General features: G+C 39.8%; 1 long non-coding RNA gene across 1 annotated transcript; it reads left to right on the forward strand.

Annotated features, from left to right (window-relative positions):
- Window positions 1-24,507: 24,507 nt before the first annotated feature.
- On the forward strand, window positions 24,508-25,238 carry LOC134804584 (uncharacterized). The gene is made up of 2 exons (XR_010146148.1): window positions 24,508-24,731; window positions 24,950-25,238. It is a non-coding gene; the product is annotated as an uncharacterized LOC134804584 (long non-coding RNA).
- Window positions 25,239-27,940: the final 2,702 nt, after the last annotated feature.

A 27,940-nucleotide genomic window follows, 5' to 3' on the forward strand; every position in this document is an offset into this window, starting at 1 on the left:
AGTTCTTTAGACGTCATAACGTTTTCTTTTATGAAAATATTGTTAAAACAGCAATCCGTATTGACAAAAGGGTTAGCGACAATTTACGACAAATGATTTATTTTTAAAAACAAATGAAAAACAGTGAGGTCGAATTTAAGCCAACCTGCAAGGCTATGATGGTCGACTTTAGAAATGATATGGCTGTATAAATGATGATAAAACGTCAGTTTTATCCAGTTTTTATTGATTTGACGTCTTTCCCACTTTTGACAGCGATAGTCGTTAAACGATTAACTGCATAACACAGCGATTGATAATAAACATAGATGACGAACTAGCTCTGTAAAATGACCCCACACATATTGTGCCACGGTGGGTGGGGCGTAAATATTGTGCCATGGAGCTATTTAGTTCGCAAATGGCGGCCCGTTGTGACAGTCGTAGTAAGAAGTATTTAGATTATTTCTTTAAGGAAATAATATGCATTAATGTAAGGTTAAATGATGTGCTAGCCGTTCCAACAAACACTGAAAATATTATGGGATTACCTTTCACGTATAATTTAGCCAGAATAATATTATTTTGATTTATTTTGATCATAACAGATTTTATATGGGGATGATGTTATGCAATTTTTTAAACAGCCATTGATATTAAGATCAGATTATTTTAAATTTGTTAAAGTAGTTGTTTTGATATAGTCCGTAACGGACTATCCGTTTAATTTAAATTAGTGGTAGTAAATACTAATCGCCGTTGTAGGTGGTTTTTTTTAATGTTTATATTTTAACTATGCATAATTTCGGGGTTAGTCCCATAGTAAAAGGTGCTCAGTATAGTCCCAAAACCTCCCTGGCAATGGGAATGCAGTTATTTTTTAGCCACCGTGTATATTTAGTAATATAGTGTCAATACTATACTGAATCTTCTTATTTGTCACAAGTAATCTAACCATACAGCAATAATACCTGGTCCCACGAATTAAAGTGACGATTTTGTATATCATTTTAATGATACCTACCTACCGAAAAGTGTTTTAAATAAAATTGGGAAACGTTGACCACTGGCCTTTTATAAAAGTCTGTATGTATATACTGATACGGTTCCAATATACATATTACACATTAATATTAGATTTCAACTTTTGAATGTACCGACATACACATAAAATATAAACTTGCGTAATTTTAACAATAAATAGGCGTCATAATAATCATTATATATGAATTGGTTCCCTCCTGGTTAGTATCATCCTCACAAGATATGACAACGCCAAAATATTGTAACGCCGCGCAAGAGGTTTGACGCACAGAATGTTATTATAGCCAATCACAACTTTTTTTTAATAGCGGGAAATTGTTTATTGAATATAATTAAAAGCTGGTGGGATATATTCATAGAGAAGGAATAGCTGTCAGTGTCAGTGTGGCTGGGGTCATTTTTGGAAGGCAATTTTATATGGAGAGCGATGTCTATATATATTCAGTCGCTGGCATAACATGGTCGTTGGATAATATGTCATTTGTCTACATTTTCAACTTAAACTGAGTTGATAAGTGGATAATTTAAATGATATAAATGACACTTGTCTAGATTTATACCGTTTTATAAGTAACATTCATACCGTTTTCTCCACTTTGACAACAATACACGGTAAATGGCAAAGAGCATATAATCACTACGTTTTAAGAGTCGGCACTCTGGAACAAGCCTTAAACCGAATTAGGAACGTACATTGTGCCAACACACCAAATACATGTCAATATTGCCAACACAAAAAAAAAACAACGCTAGGGCTTGCCACTACTGGCGTACCTACTGTTTATCGATATCGATAAATGTGCAATACATTTATCGATATCGATAAATGTGCGATACATGCTGCTGTACTGCACTATTGTAACAGTAAATTTTGAGTATCACTAGGATTAATAAAATAAAAGCAAAATATAAAAATAATTTTATTTAACATATTAAAGATACTATACAGATAGTTTATTATTTACGTAGGCATATTAGTTATTACAATACGCTTATGTTATGAACGTAAATAAAGCTACAATCTACTTTTTCTCAAAAATGGACGGCAAAGTCGACTTTGCCGTTTAAAAAATAGGTCGCGAAGCGCGTAGTTTATGCTCAGTCAAAAATTAAAAAGTTAAAAACATTGCAGTCTCGATTTTGGGACTGCAATGTTGCATACAAATTCCATTATTTGTCGAGTTCCAAACTTTTTAAAAGTTGAAATGGCCATATCAAATGAAGGCACAGGCCCATTAAACAGCCAAACAGATGATTAGTACCGCGACTATTTAGCTGTCTCAAATAGGTTGACGTGTTTTCGGCAGAAAAATACACTTCTATTTTTTTAATAAAAAAATAAAAAGGCGGCAAAGCTAATTTTTTCAATTGTTTCTACTTTTTTCTGTGAAAATATATACGTAAGAACGTTGCTTTTGTAAAATATTTCTATGATATTTATATTTCTTGAACCATTTTTGAGAAAAGCACTATATATGACTCGGCTGGAAGGCTAACTTGCTGGCTTCGGATTCAATTAAACGGACTCCCAAGGTCGTCCGTTTAAAACGAATCCTCAGCCTGCAAGTAGCTACTTCCGAGCCTCGACAATAATGTACTATTAAAGCACTCCTGCAAACACTGAGCCAAGGCTCAGCAAGGCAAGGTTGCCTGTGAAAGCTGTGAACTCCAACTTCCAAAAAGGGGAAGTAACTACTGTCAGGCTTATTTACATTCATTTGTAGATCAGATGTTCAGAGGTTGGAGTTTTATATTATAATTATTAATCAATAAATTAAATAACAGTAATAGATCAAAAGACCATGCTTCAAAGAGGAAACAATAAATAAAACAAAGAAAACACAGATAGCACTTAATGCGATAACACATTACAAACAGACTTTGCAAAAGTAAGTACTTATCCTATATTAGGTATACATTTGTCAATTAACCAGGTTTTTCATTCAACCAGGTCGTGCGAATTAACGAGGTTCAAAAACATATTGTGTCAATTATAGAAGCTGCGTTCAAACTTCTAACAAATTTCTTTTGTGGAGGTGCAAATAAACATTTAAAATAGCTTTGTCTTATTGGAATGTAAAAAGAATACTATGTTTTTGATTTAATCAAAACTATTTCACCTGCTACTACAGTCTGCGATACCCAATAAATAAATTGAATTCTGGATGAAGATTTCGAATAAAATTTTATTTTATTAAAATACTGTTTCTAAGAAGAGCTAAAATCACGGTTTTCTTTAGCACAGGCATAGAATAAATAATAGTACTGCCGTACAGAAAGGAAACTTCCAACAAAGCCTAAGGTTGACAGTTGTTCAGGGTCGAATCATGCTGTCCCTTTCTAATATATGGCACTATCCCTTTCGACAAGCAAAAGACAGAGATCATTGGAAGGGCTTGGAGGAGGCCTTTGCCCAAAAATGGGTACATCACCTATAATGTATGATGTGTAAAACCTAAATGTTAGTGTAATATTTTGTGAGAATAAAGACTTTATTATTATTTGTTTGTCCTTTCCACATCTCGGGACCATGGGGTCCCGGTCTTTTGGAAGGCGTACGTGGGGCCAAAGCCAACAGCGCACAGGCCCTTTAAGACACTTTAATCCAAAGGCCACGTCAAATTAAGCCGAATTTGGGCAATCTGCGGAAATAATTCGTGTAGTTTTGAAAATTGGTACAGGCATACCTTGTGGTGTTCAGATAAACATACTAAAAGTCCTCGAGGGTAGGGGGTGTGCTGAGGGGGTGTATGGGGGGGTATGAAGGTACCTTTTTTATATTTTTGCTCATATCTCGAATATTTATTTATTTATTTAAACTTTATTGCACAAAGTATATACAAAAATGTACAAATGGAATATCTGTACGAATAGCATTATAATTACTTCCGACAAAAGTTTTATCATTAAATTTCCTACAAATTTGGTTATGTTTATTTTTACTCTGCGATCAATACTTTAGGAGGTACAGACTGTTAAAGTTAAATAAGAGATAAAAAATAGACGGTTTAAGAAAACGTCGTTTTTTCGTAATTGTTCATCATAAATAAAAATTTTAGTTTAGGATAAGCAAGCTAAGTGACCTGCTGATAAAATATATAAAAACCGGCCAAGAGCATGTCGGGCTATGCTCAGTGTAGGGTTCCGTAGTTACCCGTCCGTCAAAATAGACTATTTGTAAAAACTCAAAAACTGCTAAACCGATTAGGTTCGCTATATTTTTCCTTGAAAGTCTTTACTAAGCTGTACTTTCACGATTTTCTTCATATTTTTTGGACCTATGGTTCAAAAGTTAGGGGAACTAAAGTGGAAAACACAACTTTTTTTCTTTCAGATCGATTATTTCAGAAAATATTAAGTTGATCAAAAAATGGTCCTTAAAGACCCCTATTTATTTTAAAAGACCTATCCAACGACACCCCACACTATAGGGTTGACGCGAAAAGAATTTCATCCCCACTTTAATGTAGGGGAGTTACCCTAAAAAAATATTTTTTCTAGTTTATATTTTACGACTTTGTCAGCGTAACTGATTTATATATTCGTGTCAATTACCAACCGACGAAAAAAACGGAGGAGGTTCTCAAGTCGACGCGTATATTTTTTTTTATGTATGATAATCATAAAAAGTAGAAAAAATATTTTTTCATGGTGGCTGTCCTACATTAAAGTGGGGATTCAATTTATTTTCGCCTCCACCCTATAGTGTGGGGTGTCGTTGGATAGGTCTTTTAAAATGAATAAGTGTCTTCAAGAACCATTGTATGATCAACTTAATATTTTCGGAAATAATCGAACTGAAAGAAAAAAAGTTGTGTAAGTTTCCCTTTAGTTCCCCTAACTTTTGAACCAGTATCGAGCGGCATCAGAGGCGGTCTTAATCTTGGCGAGGCCCTGGCCGGAAGATCTTTGCGAGGCCCTTATCTATTGTGCTAAGTAAAAAGTAACGGATTGACTGTATCAGGGAAACATCTGGTCGACTGTCCAAAGAGCCGAAGTGAGGAAAATCAAGCTCCGTTATTAACCAATATCGACCCAACAAACCGGTTTATGTCAAAAAGTGAGGCCCAAGGCCGAGCTCCACCTAACACTTAAAATGTCTTAAAATGTCTTCTTTACAGCTCAGGCGGTCTTTCCTTGACATGGCTTTGTTACACAAGTTAAACAGTAAAATCGCGGAACCTTACCTGCTGGGCGGTTTAAACTTTACAGTACCAAAAGCTTGCACACGGTCTTGTCGTCGCACTATTTTTCGCCCCAGTTCTACCAGGACTAAACTGGGCAAGTCACTTCCGGTCCATAGAATGCAAGTAACATGGAATAATCTGTCTCTTGAACAAAACTTTGAAATAGACATATTTAGTTAGGGCATGCAGTACCGGTCCCGGTACCAAGAATTTCATTTCCCGGTTCTGGGCATGGCCGGAACCGGGATTCCCGGTTCTTCCCGGTTCTCAAGGCATCATATGATTATTTTTAAGAAATTGTTTGTGTTAGCGTACAATCTTCATGATAGACTTATTTTCATATAAATAATTGCATAACTATTAATAAATGACTTATTTTATAAAAAAAAAACATTTTAATTGGCGTTCCAACCTATTTTACTAAATTAACCGCACACTGCCTCCGCCTGGGCCGAGCCACACGGCCGTAGCGTAGTCGATGCACTCAGCACTATGACGGCACGGCATACATAAATTAAAATTTCGACCCGAGAACGGATAGATTGCTAATAAATAACAACGTCCGTCTATGTAACCGGCATAAAAGTACTGAGCAATGTTTGAGATAAAATTGAAATAGATAAATTAGGTGAAATTTTACAATTTACCATTATCCGTAATATCGATTGGAAATATTGAAATGCCTACTTTACCAGGTTAGTTTGTCGGGTTATTTGGGTCCTGGTGGAGTGCTATTATGAAATAGCACCATTATGTCTTAATTATTTAACCTATTAATGTATAGTTATAGTTTGTAAAGTAGTGTAAAAGCCTCGAACAGTTTGAATGTTGTTGCACACCTGTTATTGGTGCATAAATATCATACGTGTCTGCTGTACTTATGTAACTTTACTTGCTTTGTTTATGTACTGTTGGTGTGTCCTATAAACTAAAATAAATAAAATAACACCGAAGACCAGATTCCGACGCCTTCCCATCCGAGGCCAGAGGCTGAGCTGCAGGTAAGCATACAGCTTAGAATCGAACGCCAAGTGTGAGCTTGGCTGACGGCCGAATGCGCGGAGTGCCGATTACGGCGCGCTTCTGTGCGAGGCCGAAGGCCAAGCTGCAAGAGGGCAGAGCTTGGAATTGGTCCAGTGTAAGCAAGACCGAAGGCCGATAAAGACCGTGGCCACAGTGTTAAAGACCTCTGGGGCTCTCCTGTAGGTGCATTCGTGCGAGGCCAAAGGCCGTGCTGCAGGGGAGCTAAGATTGGAGAAGAACCAAGCATTTAAAAAGCGAGGCCAAAAGTTACGCTCCAAACAGGGCCGAAAACTTGGAGGTTCAGATAGCGGCTTACGTCTATGCGAGCGATGCGAGGCCAAAGATTGGTCTGCGAGAGAGCAAAGCTTGAAATTTAAACAATGGCCAAGCTTAAAATGAGACCTGATTCCGTTTCCGATGCCTTCCGTGCAAAGCCAACGGCCGGACCTTTGGGCGTGAAAACGCTTAATATCTGAAATTAACCCCCTTTTACACCTTTTTAAGACATTTAAACCATGCTTGCAATAATTGAATTCGCGGTGAATGACGGATGAGCTAGCCAGCTGGCAAACTTAGTCATTTCGTTGCTCTAACACTAGTAGCGCGGTTACCAAACAGAAAATACCTTTTGAATGTCTATAAGCTATTCAGACTGGCGCCGTTAAAGATCTAAACTAGATAAAATATATATTATCTGATTCTGAAAGTAGTAATATCTAACAAGGTCACGCCGATGCCACGCCGATAGCGCAGCGTCGGCGGCGGCGGCGCGTAAATTTTGTCGGCGGCGGCGGCGCGCCGGCGCGGCGCTCATATCTAAGACCACGTGGCACGTGGCAATGTCAAATGGCTAACCGAACGAAACAAAAATACGAATTATCTTCGTGTGGGAAAGAGAGAGCACAAGGCGGCAGCTCTGTGTCGGCGTCTACAAAGGAAAACGGCGGAGCATGCCTTGCTACTTTAGGCGCGCGGCTCAGAACAGAATAATAATGGTTTTGAGAACGAAATAATTCCGTTCTTAGGGAAGAACGTTATAATTCCGTTCTTCGGGAATATCGGTTACCGAAATAATTCTGTTCCTTCATATACAGCTTGGCAAAAAAGAGTAGAAATTAAAAAGTGGCAGCACTGTAGTGGCGTCCCGTTTTCTTATATATATTGGTTTGAAAGGGACGACACTACAGTGTTGCCACTTTTTAATTTCTACTCTTTTTTGCCAAGCTGTAAGGTTATTGCATAGTCTAATAAAACATGGTCTTCCATTCCCAGAGTGACACGGGCCTACGTCACAGCAACATGGCCGCTATATACCGGGTGTGGCCTGTAACACGAGCAAATAATTAAAACATAGATTGTACTCCTCAAATGGTGACACTTTTGTTCAACAACTTTTAAAAATTATGAAGTATTTAGACTCCCTATTTTTCATACAAAATAAATATTATCTTCAATGGACGCCATCGCCACGCCATATCATTGTGATTGACGTTGCTTGTCACGCCTTAAACATAACAAAATTCGCAATACATTGCGTCTTAGAATAAACTTTAAAGTGTATTAAAAATCAAACCACAAGTTATTTTTAAAAGTCGCTGAACAAATGTTGGTCAGTATGAGGAGTACAGCCTGCAGTTAAATTTTTTGCTCATATTACAGGCCACACCCGTTATAGCGTTATCGCATATTATCATATAGCGCTGTCGCATGATGACGTAGGCCCGTGTCAGTTAGGTGACCTAGAAAAGACGGGAATGGAGTACCAGGCGGAGTATATTATTATACCATGGGTTATTGTAATAAACCGTTATTTCAAAGAACAAATAATTTTGTTCTTCTTGAATAACGATAACCGAAATGATTTTGTTCTTTTACAAAAACGTTACCGCGTAATAAACCGGTATTCGTACGAACGAAATTAATAACGGTTTAAGAGCGATATCAAATGGTTTTTGGGAACCGTTCCCGATCCCTGTCTAAAAATTTAATTTAGCGCGGAGCAAGTACCAGGGCCTCATGAGTTACGAGAAGGTGTCGTTGATCAACGTGCCGGGCCGCGTAGCAGTATGAAGGTGATATAACAATTAAAGTATTATCTTAATCTTTTACCTTCTAGTTTGCGTTTTTGTCCTCCAGCAGAAACCACTGTAACATAATCAAACATTTTAATTTACTTGGCTGAATTTAGTTAAAGAAAAGCGGCCATGTGCGAGTCGGACTCGCCTATGAAGGGTTCCGTAGCAGCAAGTAAGTAGTAACATAATAAAATTGCGGTTTACTATTTATAACGTATTAAAAAAAACTACTTACCAGATCTCGTTCAAACCAATTTTCGGTGGAAGTTTGCATGGTAATGTACATCATATATTTTTTTAGATGTATCATTCTCTTATTTTAGAAGTTACAGGGGGAGGGGGGCACATTTTACTACTTTGGAAGTGTCTCTCGCGCAAACTATACAGTTTAGAAAAAAATGATATTAGAAACCTCAATATCAATTTTGAAGACTTATCCATAGACACCCCACACGTATGGGTTTGATGAAAAAAAAAATTGAGTTTCAGTTCTAAGTATGGGGAACCCCCAAAATTTATTGTTTTTTTTTTGTGAAAATCTTAATGCGGTCCACAGAATATATCAACTTACCAAGTTTCAACAGTATAGTTTTTATAGTTTCGGGGAAAAGTGGCTGTGACATGCGGACGGACAGACAGACATACAGACAGACAGACAGACAGGCAGAAAGGCATGGCGAATTCATAAGGGTTCCGTTTTTTTGCCATTTGGCTACGGAACCCTAAAAATCAGTAACAAATATAAATACCAATAAATAAATACCTACCTTTTTCTGAATTTTCAAACTCTGGAACAATAGGAAATAACGATAGAGTTTCGTCCGAGAGGGGCGCATTAGGATTTAGGCTTGGTATAGCATTTCTTTTCAGCCTGTTTCCATTTTTGTTGAAATCAGTAGGTGGAAAATGATTTCCACAAATAAATTTATTTTCGTTTAGCCTTTGTATTGGTAAATAAGCCAAATCTTCATTGCCTGTTAATTTTACCCATAATCGACATCTGAAATAAAGGGATTATCGATAAGTTGTTCGCACACTATTCGTGTTACCAAGTTTTTTACAAGAAGAACCTATTCACAGAATGTTTTCGTTTTAATCAAGGATTGTAAACGATAAAATCGGGCAAGTGCGAGTCGGACTCGCGATGAAGGGTTCCGTACCATATATAAAAAAAGGCAAAAAAAAAAACGGTCACCCATCCAAGTACTGACCACTCCCGACGTTGCTTAACTTTGGTCAAAAATCACGTTTGTTAAATCTTTATTTTATTCTGTTTTTAGTATTTGTTGTTATAGCGGCAACAGAAATACATCATCTGTGAAAATTTCAACTGTCTAGCTATCACGGTTCGTGAGATACAGCCTGGTGACAGACAGACGGACGGACGGACGGACGGACAGCGAAGTCTTAGTAATAGGGTCCCGTTTTACCCTTTGGGTACGGAACCCTAAAAACTACTCCAAACTAATTAAATTAGTATCTGGTAACCACTCAAAATGAAAATATCGCATAAAACATCAGTTTATCGACCTGTTCGGGTCAAGCGGAAATCTGGCCAAAAATATATCAGAAGTTACTCTTCTTACACGCCTGACCCCACAAACTTCACATTTTCTTAATGATTTGCCCCCCATTTAAGTAAAAGATAAAGTATTGTCTTAAACACAGAAATAATCATTTAACATTACCGCTTTCACGAAAATTTAAAATGACGGTTGACGTTTTACCGATCATACCAACCTAAAGAAAAGTAAGTATAATACGTCTATGTTGAAAGCAAGTATGGTATGTGCTACCAAAATGCAACAGCGGTCATTTTAATTCGATAAGATTATTTCTATGCCTAAATGTTGGTAACAAGTACGTTCCTAATTTATCATAGTATGGGGTGTCGATGGGCTGGTAAATGGCTACGTTTGTTAGATAATTAAGTATATAGTCGATTTTTGACGGCCTTTTGTGCCATTAGTAGTGAAAAATACAATTTTTGTGAAGTTATCAGTAAGATCTGTTTCTTTTTTCAAATATAATATACCTATACAGTTTGAATTCCATTTATTTACATTTATTATTTTATTTCTTGTTTTAACTTTAGTTTTAATATTGTATTGCAATGATTATTCTTATTTATTTACATATAACATTATCAATACATTATTTGTAGGGATGGCAAGATATCATTTCTTCTTGGCAGCTGCAGCTATTGAAGAAAAAGAGCATCGAAAACTACAACGACGGGCCTGGGATATGTGCAACCCATTCGATATGCCCAACGAGGAGTTTCGGCACATATATAGAGCGCGCAAAGAATTGGCACTCTATTTGTGTGCCGAACTCGACGCTGACCTCAAACCTCAACATGGCGATGGATTGCCGGCACATCTTAAAGTAAAGTATAAATGTTGCACTATTCCTCAAATCATTATTGTCACCTTTACCAGCACTTTGATTATAATACTTATTTAATAACGACATACCAACTTACAACTCTTTGTTTTAGGTTCTAACATCACTGCATCTACTGGCTGACGGTAGTTACCAAAGAGGAACTGGACAAGACCATGGCTTAATAAAAGAACAACAATCAAGACCCTTCAGTATAAAACGTATATTTGTTACATGACACTTACGTTGCAGTTACGAATTTTGACTTGAATGACATTGTTAATTGCGCACTATATGTATATGTCGTAGTCAGATCGTATAATCCGCCGTATTACATTACGGCTAGCCGTTTTCAAAAACAGGGGCGTTTTGAAATGCGGCGGTTCGACGATTAGCCGGATTGTCATTGCGACACGTTCTTCAATAAGGCGGCCTACGTTTAGCCGCATCGTACTACTATTTTAGATTGTAGAGTCACCAGTTCTTTCGGTCGCCTACGTAACCGGAGTTTGACAATGTTTGCAATTTAATTTATTTTTACCATGGTCCCATCGCACTACATGTGTTTCTTTTCCAAAACATTTCCTTCACAACTTAAATAGACGGAGCCCCGCAAGCGGGGCTCCTATTTCTGGGCCGTTTGCCCCTCGGGCATCTGAAGCTACCTAACGAACCTAACCTATTTACCTACCTACGCTTTTTTCCCCAAAGTGTAATGTTTTCACGGACGTCTCACTAAATCAATAGGTAGGTAGGTTAGGTTCGTTAGGTAGCTTCAGATGCCCGAAGGGCAAACCGCTCAGAAATAGGAGCCCCGCGAAGCGGAGCTCCGTCTAGTTAAGTTGCGAAGGAAATGTTTTTTGTAAAGAAACAGTCCGACGAACTTCAGATTTGATGGACACCCCAGCGTTTGTCAGGCAGCGCCACGAGTGTTAAAAATGGGAACTAAAAACTGTCAAAGCGGCGGCTAATGACTCGCTGTATTACATTACGGCTAGCCGTGTTGAAGAACGTATGGCGTCGAATACATTCCGGCGGATTCTCATTCAGCCGCATTCAATCCGGCTAGTCGTTAAACCGCCGCATTTCAAAACGCCCCTGTTTTTGAAAACGGCTAGCCGTAATGTAATACGGCGGATTATACGATCCGACTGCGACATATACATATTACGTTCAGCGATGATAAATGACGACCGGTCTGGCCTAGTGGGTAGTGACCCTGCCTATGAAGCCGATGGTCCCGGGTTCGAATCCTGGTAAGGGCATTTATTTGTATGATGATACAGATATTTGTTCCTGAGTCATGGTTGTTTTCTATGTATTTAAGTATTTATATATTACATATATACATCGTTGTCTGAGTACCCACAACACAAGCCTTCTTGAGCTTACCGTGGGGCTTAGTCAATTTGTGTAAAAATGTCCTATAATATTTATTTGTATGTCTTTCCCATCACGGAACAATGGTGTTCCGGACCTTTGGGAGGCGTGCGCGGAGCCGAAGCCAACACGTAGAGGCCCTTTTGACACTTTAATGAAATGTAAGGGGTACACCGAGCGGAGGCTGCCCTTGCCCGTGTCATGGGACGCACGCAGAGGCAGCACCCGCCAGGGTGTAAGGTCTATTGAGAGTTGATGGAATCTAAAATGAACTAGGTTATTGGGTGAAAGCGATGGACTAAGAACTGAGCTATGGGGTAAAAAACCGGACGCCTGCCTAATAAAACGGTATGCAATTTTATTTCCGGCAGACGGTGACTCGCCCTCACAAGATGGGCCCCCACAAAAAGCGACATCTAGGATGGCTCAAGGGCAACACCGGTGTGAGCGGCTCAGGGGTGTCGAGAGGTGTGCGCCGCTTTCTACCCAGTGGCTGTTAACAGCCACTGTGCCAACTCGCGTCTTATGCATATTTCACTTCCACCCCTGGAGCTTATAGCTCTAACGACTCCACTCTGGCCGGCCGGCTAAGGCAAGCCAGAGGCAGAGAATCCTGTCCCACCCACCCTCCTTGCGGGTGGGTAACAGAACTCCCCAGGTCAGGAGCACTCGGGTACGTGAGGTCGCTAATCCCCAACAGCTCGCCACAAGCTGCCCTGCGTTGACTGATTGCACTGGTAAAACCAGCGGGCGATGGGGTCGTCACATCCCTACGCCTCCTAATATTTATTATTATTATTCTCTTTATTTATTTTCCGTCTTAAGTTAGGGTTTTTATAATATGAATATAAAAGTAAAATATAAAAACACTTACAAAACGATAAAAAAAAAAACATATAAGCACATTATAAAAAACCTAACCTAGGGTACCGCCAGCAGCGGGGCAAGGCCCAAGCTACCGGTGGTCAGGGCTGCAGAGAGAGGAACCGGCGGACTATCCGCGCCGTGTCCAAGATCACCGCCTTCTGCATCTGACCCTTGATCCAACCACCTAGCGAGAGTCTCTCAAGATGTTGGTCGAGACTCTTCGCTATGAGACCGTTCACTGAAACGACTATCGGGACAATGATCGTCGAATCAACATCCCACATGGCGGTTATCTCGTGAGCCAAGTCTAGGTACTTACTGGACTTGTCCTTCTCGGCCTTCACGAGATTCTCATCATGGGGGATGGTGATGTCAACGAGCACGGCCCGACGTTGCGATCGATCTATTATCACAATGTCAGGCTTATTGGCTACAATAGTCCTGTCTGTGATGATAGATCGATCCCAATAGAGCGTGGCATGACCATTCTCGAGAACAGGCGCAGGTAAGTACTTGTAGTACGGTACTTCGCGGTCCACAAGGCCATATAGAAGAGCAAGTTGCTGGTGAATAATTCTGGCTACGAGATTATGTCTGTGCAAGTACTCGCCGTTAGCAAGATGAGAACAACCGGAAATGATATGCCTGAGTGACTCTCCGGGACGGCGGCATGCCCGACAAATGTCGACCGTACCGTCCTTCAGGATATATTTCCGATAGTTGTTCGTCATCATCACTTCGTCCGCAATTGCACAGGCAAAACCCTCGGTTTCTCCGAAGAGGTCCCCGAATCGTAACCAGTTCACCGACGCGAGCAGGTCCACATCGGGTCCCGTGAGGGCCTTGTAGAACCGCCCGTGTAGCACCTTACTCTCCCATGCCGCCTTGCGATCCGCAGTACTTAGTACCACAGGTTTGCGCCAGTTCTCGTTTGCCAAGGAGAGCGGCGTGAGGTTCCTGTCTACTGCCACCACATCACGATGCATCCCACACTCGTTGTTAAGGAAATAATTCCTGAGATTGTACACCTCGCGGTTGTGGAGATCCTTGGCGTTTAGGAAGCCTCGGCCTCCACACTTCCGTGGGATGTACAATCTCATAACTGACGAGCGTGGGTGTAGCATGCGATGTGTGGTGAGCAGTGACCGGACCCTCCGATCCAGGGCGTCCAGCTCGGTCTGAGTCCACCTTAGTATGCCAAAGGAGTATGTGAGTAGGGGCATTACCCAGGCGTTGAAGGCGCGCACTTTGTTGCCTCCTGACAAAAGACTGTTAAGGACTTTTATGAGCCGACTGAAAAAGCGCTCCTTCACCGACCGTCTAATACCCTCGTCCTCAATACCCAACGACTGTGACATACCAAGGTATTTATAGGTTTCTGATTCAGAGATAGATCTGAAAGACATTGTCTCAGAGAGTTGTAAATTTGTTGAATTTACAACCTTCCCCCGCTGTACATGCATAACCGCACATTTATCGACACCAAACTCCATGTGGATGGCACTACTGAAGACTTCCGTGGTTTTCAGTAGCTCCAACAAGTCTTGGCTATTTGGTGCAAATAATTTGAGGTCATCCATGTACAGAAGGTGAGAAATGACTACACCCTCTCTCCGAAGCCGGCAACCTAGTCCCAAATCCTTCAGCAGGGTGCTGAGGGGATTCAAAGCTAGGCAGAACCACAGGGGACTCAGACTGTCGCCCTGAAAGATTCCTCGCTTAATCCTTATAAAATCCTGCGGGCCAGGGCGGTCATCTCCGCCTCCTGGTTGACGAAGGACTGTGGTCCACTGTCTCATACACGCGCTTAGGAAGGCTCTCAAAGCTGCATCAACTTTATACAGCTCTAAGACCCTCCCCAACCATGAATGAGGCACCGAATCATAGGCCTTCTTGTAGTCAATCCAAGCGGCTGAGAGGGCCCCCTTGTTCCGCCGGATTTGTTGGCAAATGGTCATGTCTATGAGGAGGAGCTCTTTAGTACCACGGGACCCAACCCGACATCCATTTTGAGCGGAAGCCAGAATATTGTTTGCGATAATGTGCGCGTTGATATTTGCTCTCAAAATGGATGTAAGGAGCTTGTAGAGCAAGCATGTAATGGGTCTGTAGTTCTTCGCTTCCGTGGTACTACCGGACTTATAGAGCAGAAAGGTGACACCAGTTGTTAAGGAAGGTGGGAGAGAACCAAGCTCGAGGGCTTGTTGAAATTGTGCTGCCAAGCGCGAGTGCGAGCATCGGAACCACTTTAGCCAGAAGTTGTGCAATCCATCCGGCCCAGGACTTTTCCAGTTCTGGGCCGTGCGGATGGCACAACTGACGTCATCGGGGCTGATGGTGACTGCCCCCATAGGTTCGATGGACTCGCACTCACGTTCGACAACACTCATCCAACTCCCCTCGGTGTGTCCGACAGGCACCGACCAGATGCTACGCCAGAAGTCGGTCATGGCAGTAACATCCGGCGGCTGCGTGTCGGGCGTACGAAGGTTGGTTTCCTCCCACTTTCGGTACACCTTCCTTTGGTCACTTTGAAAAAGGCGATTCTGCTGAAATCGATCCACACGCTCTCTGTAGCGGCGAATACGGTTTGCCCATGCATAGACTTTCTGCTTTAGAAAGTCGATGCGCTCTGTGACATTGGCCATGTAGTCGCGGGGCCTGATATCCGTCCCCGCGAACGCCTGGTTCACAAAGCGCATTACTCGGGGGCGATTGTTGCCCTCCCTGAAGCAGATCAGCTTTGCGATGAGAGTCCTAAACGAGCTGATACGTCGCTCGATCCGCACTTGCCATGCAGGGACACCTCCGGCGGTCCTAGGTGCACGTTCAGCGTCCGGGAACTTGACGCGAGCAACACAGCACGCCGCGATGGCTCCGCAGTACATGATCGAGTGCGTATCATCTAAATCTTTACTAGTCCGCAGATGTGGTTCTAGTAAAGCGTTTAGGGCTCCCATGAGCGCTAGATTGCGTCTATTCATAGGCAGACGTGGTAATCGGGGCCTAGAGTTGGTTGTGGCGCGATACTGCGTAATCGCCTCTTCCAAAGTCCTCCTCAGTTGCTCATTAGCAGTTGTACTCACATTCTGACTCGCGAAGTCCCCCTCGTCGGTACAGAAATCAACCCGTGGCGCCGCCGGTGCCAGGTCGGGTGCGGGCACCGGATCCGGCGACGTGGCGGGCAGATCCCGCACCGAGGTGGAGTCCGCGCGAGCAGAGAGAGCCTCCTGGCGAAGCCGATCAAGTGTCGCGTCATCCAAGCGCTTTAGCCGCTGAATGACGCGCACCTGATCCGATAATCGCTGCTCCGACACGGTGATGGTAGGTTCAAGAGCCTGAAACAGAGGCAGTATTCTCGAACGATAGGCGGATAGCTGTGTTCCCCCCTCTGTAGCCCCATAATAGGCGCGCATGACATTCTCGTTCATGTCTCGAGTCCATCTCATGCGTCGCACTATACCACCGGCAGCGGGAGCCGTGGGCGGGGCAGGATGTCCCGCAGGCCCCAAGCGTGCCGGCAGCGGTGGCCGCCCTCGTCGCGCAGGTGGTCGTGGCGGCGGCGGCGGCGGCCCGCCCTCGTCACTGGATCCGTCTGTGTCAGGCGCCGTTGCGAACTCGTCGCCTGACGACGATGTGGACGAGGAACTGGACGGGGCGGGCGGGGGTGGTGGTCGTGCGTTGTTGGTCGACTCCGCTGCACGTCTTTGACTCCTCGTAATCATTCTTTGCATACGTTATTACTGTTTTGCCGTAATGTTGTGTTGACCGTTTTGTCAAACAAATGTCAATGTAAGTGGTTTGTGTATGGGATTTGAGTCACACGTATTGTAGTCGATTTTTATGTTTCCACATAGCCAGGTCAAAGGTACATTAAATGGCAAAATACACAACAGTTTTAACAATAAAAACGTATAAAAATATAATTATAGCAAATAAAATTTACGAGACGTCTGTCATTGTCAGAGCGGTTTTTTTTTTTTTTTTTTTTTTATTATTATTATTTATTAAATACATTTAAAAAATTAATCACAATAACTGTTTTCACACAAAAACACTTACGTTTACAATTTAAGATGAATTATTTTGATACAACTAAAATTTTGAGTGCAAATAGCGGGCGGAGATATAATTTTTTTAATTATTTTGTTTGTTTCCGACAGCCAACATGGCATTCAGCCGAATTATTAAAAAGATTTTAGTGAAATATTGTATTATAGCTGGTCAAGCAAATCTTGTCAGTAAAAAAAGGCGCGAAATTCAAATTTTCTATAGGACGATATCCCTTCGCGCCTACATTTTTCAAATTTGCCGCCTTTTCTACTGACAAGATCTGCTTAAACAAGTATATATAACATTTTATTTATTTAATAAGAAATAAATATATACTTTATATCATGTACTTAAAAATATTTTTGTACGTAATAAATGTCTATTGTCGAAATAAAAAATACATATAATTTTTGAACATCCGAATTCTTTGGTGGTGTCGTATATATGGATTACGGTCAGGTTTGACGACTTGTCTGTGGTGTTTCTTAGGCCATGATGTCACACGCTCCTATTACAATCACGTGATACTGGGCATTATTTTAAATACTTTTGATTATTTTATTATTTTATTATTAGGGAATATTAGGCAAAGCTCTGCGTAGGTGGCACCTTTGTGGCACATACAGTAAACAAACCACACATCACACGTCACGTCAATCACATGGCTTACCGCGAAACAAGAAAATCGAATTTTCGTTATCTAATCTCTCTATCACTCTTGCATATTCGACCGATAAAGAGGCAGATAACTAAATTTCGATTTTCGCGTTTACCGGTAGGCCCTTGTTTACAAACCGCCTTGATGCATCAATGTCATATTTTATTGTCTGTGAAAACTTGTCAAAAAACAGTTTAAGGCACAGTATGTACACCGTGTTTTTATTGAATTCCGTTAACTTCGGGGTATAGTTAAGTACGTTTATAAGAACTAAATGGCATAGTTAATTTTCAAAAAAAATATTGTTTTTGTTTTTTTTTTTGTTTAAAAAGTCATTAAATGTAGCATATAGCGTTGTTGTAACACCGGCATTACATTTAACTCAACCAAACAATTGAAATCTGTGACATATTAATGTCATTTCGTACATCAATCGACCGAGATTGTACTTAAGTTTAGTAGCAAATGTATGAACTCATTCTAAACACTAATCAATATGTAAGCCGGCCCTAAGGCAAGTGTACACGCTTGTAGAGGCCTTATAGGAAAAAAATAAATTATGGATTATCTCCGAAATGGACTTAATTAGAATACCGGTGTCTTTGAGAAAGTTACTTGATTTAAGCTCAGGAATGCACCCTTGAAATTAACGGAAATCAATAAAAACACGGTGTATAAGTTAGTAAGTTAGTCTATGAATTTACTGAGTCGGTAGTGCTGCACTCTGGCGGCAGAACATTGCAGTAAGATCCCCTATTAATTTATTACGCATATTTGTACACTTGCAAAATATGATTTTCAGCATTCTGATATTCCCTGCTATGGTAAAAATATAACATGTATATTCGCGATTCATGTCAACAAGCACGGCAGAATGATTTATTTGATTTTGACAGATCACCGTATTTAAGGTTAATAAGGTCTACTGCCCTTAAAATTTTGTATGACATTACAAGCAAATATCAGCCATAGTGAATTAAGTATTGTAGCCGAGTCTACTTTAGTCCGATAATGTAGCTTATTTCAAAGACTATGAACTCTAAGTACTAGAAATAAAGTAGAATTTGCGACATGATAAAGACGGTTAAATTTGAGGCGATGGAATAAAAGATTCACTTTAAAAAACGCCTTACATAAACTCAATTAGAATCTATTTTTCAGAATTTTAAACCATGGATAACTTTTAACTATCAATGCCACATGTGGATAGCCGGGTCTCCACCAAGCGCACGCGCTCGCGAGGCAGCCTCGGATGTGTGGCTCGAGAGCCTGGCCTGGCGAGGCAGCCTCGCGGTTTAGCTCGGAGACACTGAGGCGAGCCTCGCGAGGCAGACCGAGCCATCAGAAGTCCGAGGCAATTCGCGATGGACAGTTGTGTTATTACTGCTGGTGCTAATTTTCTACTGGCTTATTGTTTAAAAAGAGGAACAATGTTCTAGTTGTTTGGGTCTGTCTGAGGAACAATGGGGGCACGTGCATCTGTTGTTACTAGCCGGTTAACTGACTTGGCTTGTGCAAATTGTTCTGTTGTTCCTTGCTGGTTATTTATTTGTGCTTTTGTTTTTATCTGCCACGGTTTTTAGGGTTCCGTACCCAAAGGGTAAAACGGGACCCTATTACTAAGACTCCGCTGTCCGTCCGTCCGTCCGTCTGTCACCAGGCTGTATCTCATGAACCGTGATAGCTAGACAGTTGAAATTTTCACAGATGATGTATTTCTGTTGCCGCTTTAACAACAAATACTAAAAACAGAATAAAATAAAGATTTAAGTGGGCTCCCGTACTACAAACGTGATTTTTGACCGAAGTTAAGCAACGTCGGGAGGGGTCAGTACTTGGATGGGTGAGCGTTTTTTTTTTGCCGTTTTTTACATTATGGTACGGAACCCTTCGTGCGCGAGTCCGACTCGCACTTGCCCGGTTTTTCTTTTGTTCGTTAATATCTCACGTGTACATAGTTGAAACTAGCAAACAGTGTCCCTTTATTTTTTAATGTCCTTTTCTAGTTTAATGATAAGGAATTGGTTGAGGACCCATTTCTAGTGAAGTGCACAATGTAGTAAAATCACATTTTTACTACATTGTCTACACAAAAACATAAATGCAATGAATAATTTATACCTAGAATATTTTTAAAAGAAGAGTGGCTAGCTATATCGGAAGAATTTGAGAATAAATGGAATTTCCCCCATGTGATTGGAGCAATGGATGGAAAACATGTTATGTTACAAGCATCGATTAAGAGTGGGACTGATTATATCAATTATAAGCAATTTCCCGCGTACATTTATTTAAATGTTTTGGATCTTTGTGATCCCACAACACCTTATGTTCACCATATAGTTGAATCAAACGGATCGACTGCTCTTAAGAGTTCATACTTATTTAAAACTATTTGTGCTCGCGAGCCAAAACCACCACCAGTCCACACCGAACGAACAGCGCACACTGAGGCACCTTTGAGCATGTCACATTTACCGACAGCGGACGGCTCGACCCCGAGGCACGCTCGGCCGAGCCAACGTGCGCCCGAACAGCCCCGAGGCACGTCCACATAGACCGAGCATTTGGCTCGCGAGTCTGCCTCGCGGGCGCGTGCACTTGGTGGAGACGCGGCTGATAAGTGGTGATAGGATGTCATTTAGCTAACTATTCATTAATATACGCTTTTTTAACTGTCAATGACATAAGTATCTAAGTACTTGTGTATAAGTGGTACAATGTGGTTTAACCATCTTTTCTTTAAAATAAACCTTAAGTCATCGAGTATAAAATTGATTTTTCAAAACATCAAAACATGTCACGCTATCATTAGTCACTTATACGTTATCCTTGCGATTTTATACCGAATTATATCGCTTATCAGATAGTCGTCATTTCACGCATTAAATGATTAATGATATGGTGACAAATCCAGCATAGCCCTCCAGTTTATTTCGTGTACACATTTTATCAGATTAAATACGTTAATTATATTGAGCATTTCATACAGATTACAATGGCCCCTTACACCATACAATTTAAATGAATATCTCGGGAGTAATCGTAAATTATATTTCTATTTTGAGCCATATAACTTGTATTAAATGTTATCAAAGAGAATAGATAGTATAGAGGGCTATTGCCAAAGTAAATTTTGTAGTCACGGTACATTTACTGCCATCTATCGACACACGATTAAAACTTAAAATAAAATTGAAATGTATAAATTAATCAAAATATGATTACGGATAAATGATTTTTAATTTTTATTGTTCCATGCTGACCCATGTTCTTTCACTGATATGTTTTAAAATTGTTAAATATCAAACGGTGTCGTCAACGCCATTTAGCCGAGAATAGGCTAAAGGTATGGGCGCCATCTATTCGAGAATTACTTTTTCTTGATTTCCGAGGCACGTTTTTTTCTTAGACTTTATTTATCTTATACGGAGTTATATATATCTCTGATGTTAGAGAACTAACCGACTTTAGTACCTATTTTTACCACCTTATGCGCTGCGATCGCTTTAATTCCCCCCACCATGCACTTCGCACGGTGCCATGTAAGTAACATTTTTTCTACCACCATCGTAGGTACCCAGATGCCTTTCGACGCATAATCATGCCAAAAACGCAAAACGCCATTTTATCGTTAAAGATGAAGCTGAAGCAAAAGTCAGTTTGACCTACGATGGCTGTGCATAAAATTTATCTTGTGCAAAAATGCTGGAGTGTGATTTTAATAATCCTGCTGATTTGAAAACCACCTTCCCGCATCCAACCACTCACAGACCCATTTGTGTGATGTATGACAATACTTGACATGCCTTATGGTGAAATTTGTCATAAATACCTTTGAGTCAAAGAGAGAATTTACAGATAAAAATGGTCATAGTATCCCAATGGATATATAAGCATGCCAATATATTAAGTTCAAGAATTAAAAAAAAATGCAAGACAATCTGGGACTTCATTTTGCTAATAAATTAACGGAAATACACTTGAATTTTAGGGTTTAGGCCCAGTTCTACAGATTTCTATTACAGATTCCCAATTCTACAGATTTTCAATTTTACGTATTCCCAATTCTACATAATTTCAATTTTACAGAATCTTAATTCTACATATTCCCAATTCTACAGATTCCCAATTCTACATAATTTCAATTTCATAGAATCTTAATTCTACATATTCCCAATTCTACAGATTCCCAATTCTACATAATTTCAATTTTACAGAATCTTAATTCTACATATTCCCAATTCTACAGATTCCCATTTCCACAAACTCCAAATTCTACAGATTCCCAGTCAAACAGATTTCCAGTGTTACAGATTCCCAATTCTACAGATTGTCAGCACTTCAGACAATAATGTATCTATACAATAATAAATGTAACACAGCATTAGCACGGTCATATCTGAAAACATGTATACGATCTTCAATTTTACTGTAATTTCACATGGGGGCCAAGTGCGCGTCGACTGTACAAAGACTTGTCGGCGCGCCTAATAGAGGCTTCTGGTGACCAGAGGGCTGGCCACTATTTCGCCCAGCGCATTAGTATAGCCATACAGCGGGGAAATACGGCCAGCCTTCTGGGCACCTTGCCTATTGACGGCGATCTAGGCCAAATTTTTTATCTGTAGATTTTTAAGTTTTATTATGTTTGTTTATTTCTTTCTTTGTTTTTTCTGTAATATTTATATATATATATATATATATATTACCGCCGCCCATAAGAAACTATCACTCTATTTTATCTTTCCTATCACTATCAGACTGAATTAAATAATATTTATCACTTAGCAGTTTCAAATGGTTACGATAAGTCTGTTGTGGATGGTATCATCAGAAAAAAGCGGAATAGTATAGTCAACACTATGTTGTATGCAGCACGATCCTCTGAACCGATTAAGAAATATCAAGCGAGCATAACTTATGTTGGCAAGTTGTCTGATGCAATTTACAAAATTTTAAAGTCTAACGACATTCCTGTGGCCTTTAAGACAAATAACACTTTGTACTCAAAGCTTTGCAATGGCAAAGATAAGATCGAGAATGGGAAAAAGTCTGGAGTTTATAAGCTTACCTGTGACGATTGCAATAAGGTGTATGTGGGGCAAACGGGCCGTAATTTCACTACTAGGTATAAAGAGCATGTTGCGTCATATAGACATAACCATCCAGAGAAGTCCAATTTTGCAAAGCACTTATTAGATACAGGTCACACTTTATCTGAGAATCATTCTTTTGATATTTTACATATTTGCGAAAAGGGATTGCGTTTAGGTGTTCTGGAACAACTGGAAATAATTAGGTACAACAATAGGGGCATGATTCTTAACGAACAATTGAATGTTGCGTCATCGCCGTTATTACGAATTTTCCCATCTCACTCACACTTGCACAGTAGGGGGGGTGGTCAAGGTATAAATACGGCCGACCATTCTAGACAGGTCATTCCGTTGCCGGGCGTCAGACCGTCAACAACTCCTGAGGATGCCTCGTAGAGAGGCGAAACACGTGTCGAGGATTATTCTTTTGGTGGTGGTTTGTTATATTTATTTGCGTATTTATTTTTGCGGTGGGAATATTAATTGCATGTAAAAATACGCAAGTAAGTATAACGGGTTAGCACTGATTGACTAGCACGTTATCTTTTCGCGGATTAGCAAAGTAATATTTTCGTTTTAATTACGCGTAAGTGCCAAGTTTATTATTTTCAGTGAATAGTTTAATGCAATGCTAGATCAATTCTTAGTCTTACAAATATGTTATTAAATAAGCCGTACATCATATTATACTTAATAGGTCAAATTGAAGTAATATTTATTTGTGATTCTTGTTCTGATCTCAATTTAGTTTAACCAATATTAGTTAAGTTTACGTGCTGACGCGATCGCTTGGACATGTCTCCACCGAAGACCAGCGTCAAGATACCTGAAAGGTAACTTGTCATCAAGCTGAGGGGAGACCTATTCAGTGAGGTTTATGTTTTTACTTATAAAAGTGTTGTATTAATTTTAAGCAATACTGTAAGCGTCCTGAATAAATTTATTTTCTTTCTTTCTTTCTATATGTTTGTAGACGACGCACCTTTTTATAATTTTATTGTAATTTTGAATTCCTTTGTTCTTTTAATTTTATGTTCCTTTTGACACCATATTTTTGTTCAGTCTTCTCTCAGGTTTCATGAAATAAATTACTATACTGAACCAGTGCGCCTTTATCATTAACAATGTTAATATCTGGGAGACCGAGCTTTGCTCGGAAAACATATAAAAACTCAGTAGGGCTACCGCCAATACCGAAAATCGTCAATTGCGGGCATTTTTCTCTGTCACTCTAATTACGCCTTCATTGGAGTAAAAGAGTAAGATCCCCGCAATTTGCGAATTTCGGTTTTCGCGGTAGCCCCTCAGAAATGCGCGTTTTCCCAGAGATAAGACCTAGCTAGATCAATTTATTGCCGCCGAAAACCCCCATATAGCAAATTTCATCGAAATCGTTAGAGCCGTTTCTGGGATCCCTAAAATATAGGAATCCCTATTAAATAAACATATAAATAAATAAATAAACAAGAATCGATCGTTTAACGGTATATAAATATTATTATAATAGCACCTTTCTCTGGGATGATAAAAATATGATAAGATATAGTTGGTCAAACCAATTTGTCAGTCAGTAAGTACCAGGAAAACTATACTCATCCTTTTATTTTGGGCGCTAGTACTATAGTTCCGTTTTTTTTAGCATTAGAAAGAACTCCACAGAAGCAAGCGTGCAGTTTTTATCAGGCTCTTTAATTGTTAATAATTATTGAATTACTTCCGCGAAGTTCTTTCTAATGCTAAAAAAAACGGACTATAGTGTAGCGGAAGACCGGGTAATGGGAGTCAGCGGGTAATGGTGGTCACCCACACATCTCCAAAACTACAAACACTAGAAATACGTTTACGGGCGTTCCCGCCCCCCTCTGGCCCCGCGCTAGCGCTGCGACAGCGCCGCGCCAGTATGGCGACGGCATCGGGATTAAGAGGTGTGTTTTGTTTTTGCGGCTCGCCGATGTAAATTTTTACGTACGCAAAATAGACGGTAAGTACTATAATTATTGATGTACTTATATGTGACTTTTTTATGTCTTTACTTGTGCATTAAGTGTACCGATTTCATAGTTAAATCTCGCGTGCTGTTAACACGTATCATGTGTTTATTTTTTTTTCTTCATAAAATACTTGTGGGTAATGAGGATCAGGTGACCCCCATTGCCCGCAATGTAAAAGGTATAATATAATTTGTTATTTTGGTTTCAGATGCCGAAAGTACGAGTCAGAACTACCACAAAAGCTTCCTGGTCTTCTGACACATTGGAAAAAGCAGTGAAACTTATAGAAGAAGATGGCTTTTTGTATGATCCTCATTACCCGCAAGGTGACCACAATAGCCCATACCTCTGTGCAATGGGAGTCAAAACAGTTAATTTTTGTAACTTTCATATTTGCCAAAGATGATTAGTAATGTGACGATTATTGATCTCAAATAATAGTCAATTAAGTAGATTTTGTTATGAGGCGGTTGCAATAAAGATTTCGTTTCATTTTATTTTTTTATTTTAATTCTTGCTTAAGTGATCCCCATTACCCCTTTCTACCCTAAGACAAAGATAGTATGATTCTCTCTGTCTATGATTGAAATGAGACAGTCCTTTGACAAACTATATGTTATGTGACTATGTTCTATGAAATTAGATAAAAACTATTTCTTTAGATGAATATATAATTACTGGCTGGTTATTGTATTTTATCTCGAGTGCTCATTGTCGTCTTTTTAATGTAAATGTCACCTTGTTGATGCGTAATACTCGGAATATTCTTTCCAAATATGGATGAAAATGAAGAATTCGTATTTATAAATACTGAAAAGAAGAGAAAGGTGTTAATTATCGGACCAAATAAATATTTCAACGTTAAGAATAAAAGCGGGACAACCAATTGGCGGTGTTATAAAACTACTGAATGTAGTGCATCTGTTACTTTGACTCAAGATGATAAAATTCTTCGGAAACGAGTGCATGCATGTTGTTCGGATGCTTTTGAAGTTCAACAACGAAAAAATGATAAATTTATGCAGATTTGTAAAAATAAGGTGTGTGAGTCTATGGCTCCAGTGCAGCAAATTTATGAACGCGAATTATTAAATCAATCTGAATGCGGCAAGAGTAACCTTTTCACCCCAGAGTTTTCGGCGTGCAAAAGTACATTATATCGAACAAAATATCGATATCTTGATGTGTCAAAATCAAAATTCCAAAATATTTACGACGTAGAAGTACCTAAAATTTTAGCGGATGAATTCTTAATTTACGATGGTACCAAATCCGACAAAATATTAGTGTTTGCAACTCCTTTAGCGGTTGAGAACCTCAAAGAAGTCAACTCATTATTCTGAGATGGGACATTTAAGGTTAAGCCAAAACCATTTTATCAAGTTTATAGTTGTCATGGCAACTTTGTGGAAAACGAAGAGGAGAACAGAATTACTATACGGATTACTCCCAGACAAGACTCAGGCTACATATATAAGATTCTTTACAATTTTGAAAGAAGATTTAGGAGTATCAATACAAAATTTGAAGTGTGATTTCGAAGTAACGGCCATAAACGCAGCTAAAATAGTGTATCCTAATCTAAAAATCAGCGATTGTTATTTTCATTATCATAAGGCTTTATGGGATAAAGCTGCTGAGCTCTCAATCGATAATACACCAGATGAGAAAACAATTATTAAAATGTATTGCATGTTGGCTTTACTACCGGCTCAGTTCATAGCAGAAGAGCATATAGGAATCGTCAGTGACGTTCCTGACATTTCTGATCTCGTCAACTTCACCAATTTTGACGAATACTTCCTAAAATTTTGGTTAAAACGCATAACGACAGATGTATTCAATTGTGCCGACGATAGTTATCGCACCAATAACAGCTTAGAAGGCTGGCATCACAGATTAAATGTGCGAATTACTCGAACTCCATCACTTTACTTATTCATCCAAGCGCTTAAAAAAGAATCAGCTTATCAAGATAGAAGGATAAGGCAGAGTCAAATTTACATTCGTGCAAAAAAACGTAGAGCATATGACATACAAAAAAACGCTCAAATTAAAAAAATAATACAGGACTGTGTAACAGAAAAAATAAATGTAAAAGAGTGTATAAAGCGTTTAACAATAGTAAAATAAGTTTTATTTTCTAGAATAGAATAGGTATAATATAAAGGTGGTACCTAATAAATTTAAAAGTTGTTTCATTTTGTCCTGTCTTACAACTAATTTCCTATAATCTATGGGGACGGTCGCTCGCTTACTGCCGACTCCTGTCTTTTTAGGGTTCCGTACCTCAAAAGGAAAAAACCGGGCAAGTGCGAGTCGGACTCGCGCACGAAGGGTTCCGTACCATAATGCAAAAATCGGCAAAAAAAAACGGTCACCCATCCAAGTACTGACCCCGCCCGACGTTGCTTAACTTCGGTCAAAAATCACGTTTGTTGTATGGGAGCCCCACTTAAATCTTTATTTTATTCTGTTTTTAGTATTTGTTGTTATAGCGGCAACAGAAATACATCATCTGTGAAAATTTCAACTGCCTAGCTATCAAGGTTCATGAGATACAGCCTGGTGACAGACGGACGGACGGACGAACGGACGGACGGACGGACAGCGGAGTCTTAGTAATAGGGTCCCGTTTTTACCCTTTGGGTACGGAACCCTAAAACGGAACCCTTAAGGGATCACTCGTGCGTCTGTCTGTCTGTCCGTCTGTCACAACCTATTTTCTCGGAAACTACTGGCCAAGTTGAAATTTGGTACACATATGTAAGTTATATATCAAATGGAAGAGCTCATCTTGAGAATTTTAAATATATTTTTTTATAACTTTAAAATGCAAGGTCAGAAGTTATTTAAGAAAATAGCCAAAAAAATATCACAACCCCCTCCCACCCCTTTATCTCCGTAACTACTGGATCTAAAATTTTGAAAAAAACATACACTAAATAGTTCTTTACCTATAGAAGACAGGAAAACCTATTAGAAATGTGCAGTCAAGCGTGAGTTGGATTTAATGTACGAAACCCTTGAAACGCGAGTCCGACTTGCACTTGGCCGGTTTTTTTTGGTACATAGTCAATTTCTACTAATCTAGTGTTAGTTAGAAGTGGGTTGTGCTGCCTGTGTCCGATGTCGTTACCAGGGGTATCTAGATCCGGAATGTGCATTTCCCTGAATCGGCGCAGCATGTCCTCATTTA

This window comes from Cydia splendana, chromosome Z (assembly GCF_910591565.1).
Source record: "Cydia splendana chromosome Z, ilCydSple1.2, whole genome shotgun sequence".
In the NCBI taxonomy this organism is placed as follows: Eukaryota; Metazoa; Arthropoda; class Insecta; order Lepidoptera; family Tortricidae; genus Cydia; species Cydia splendana.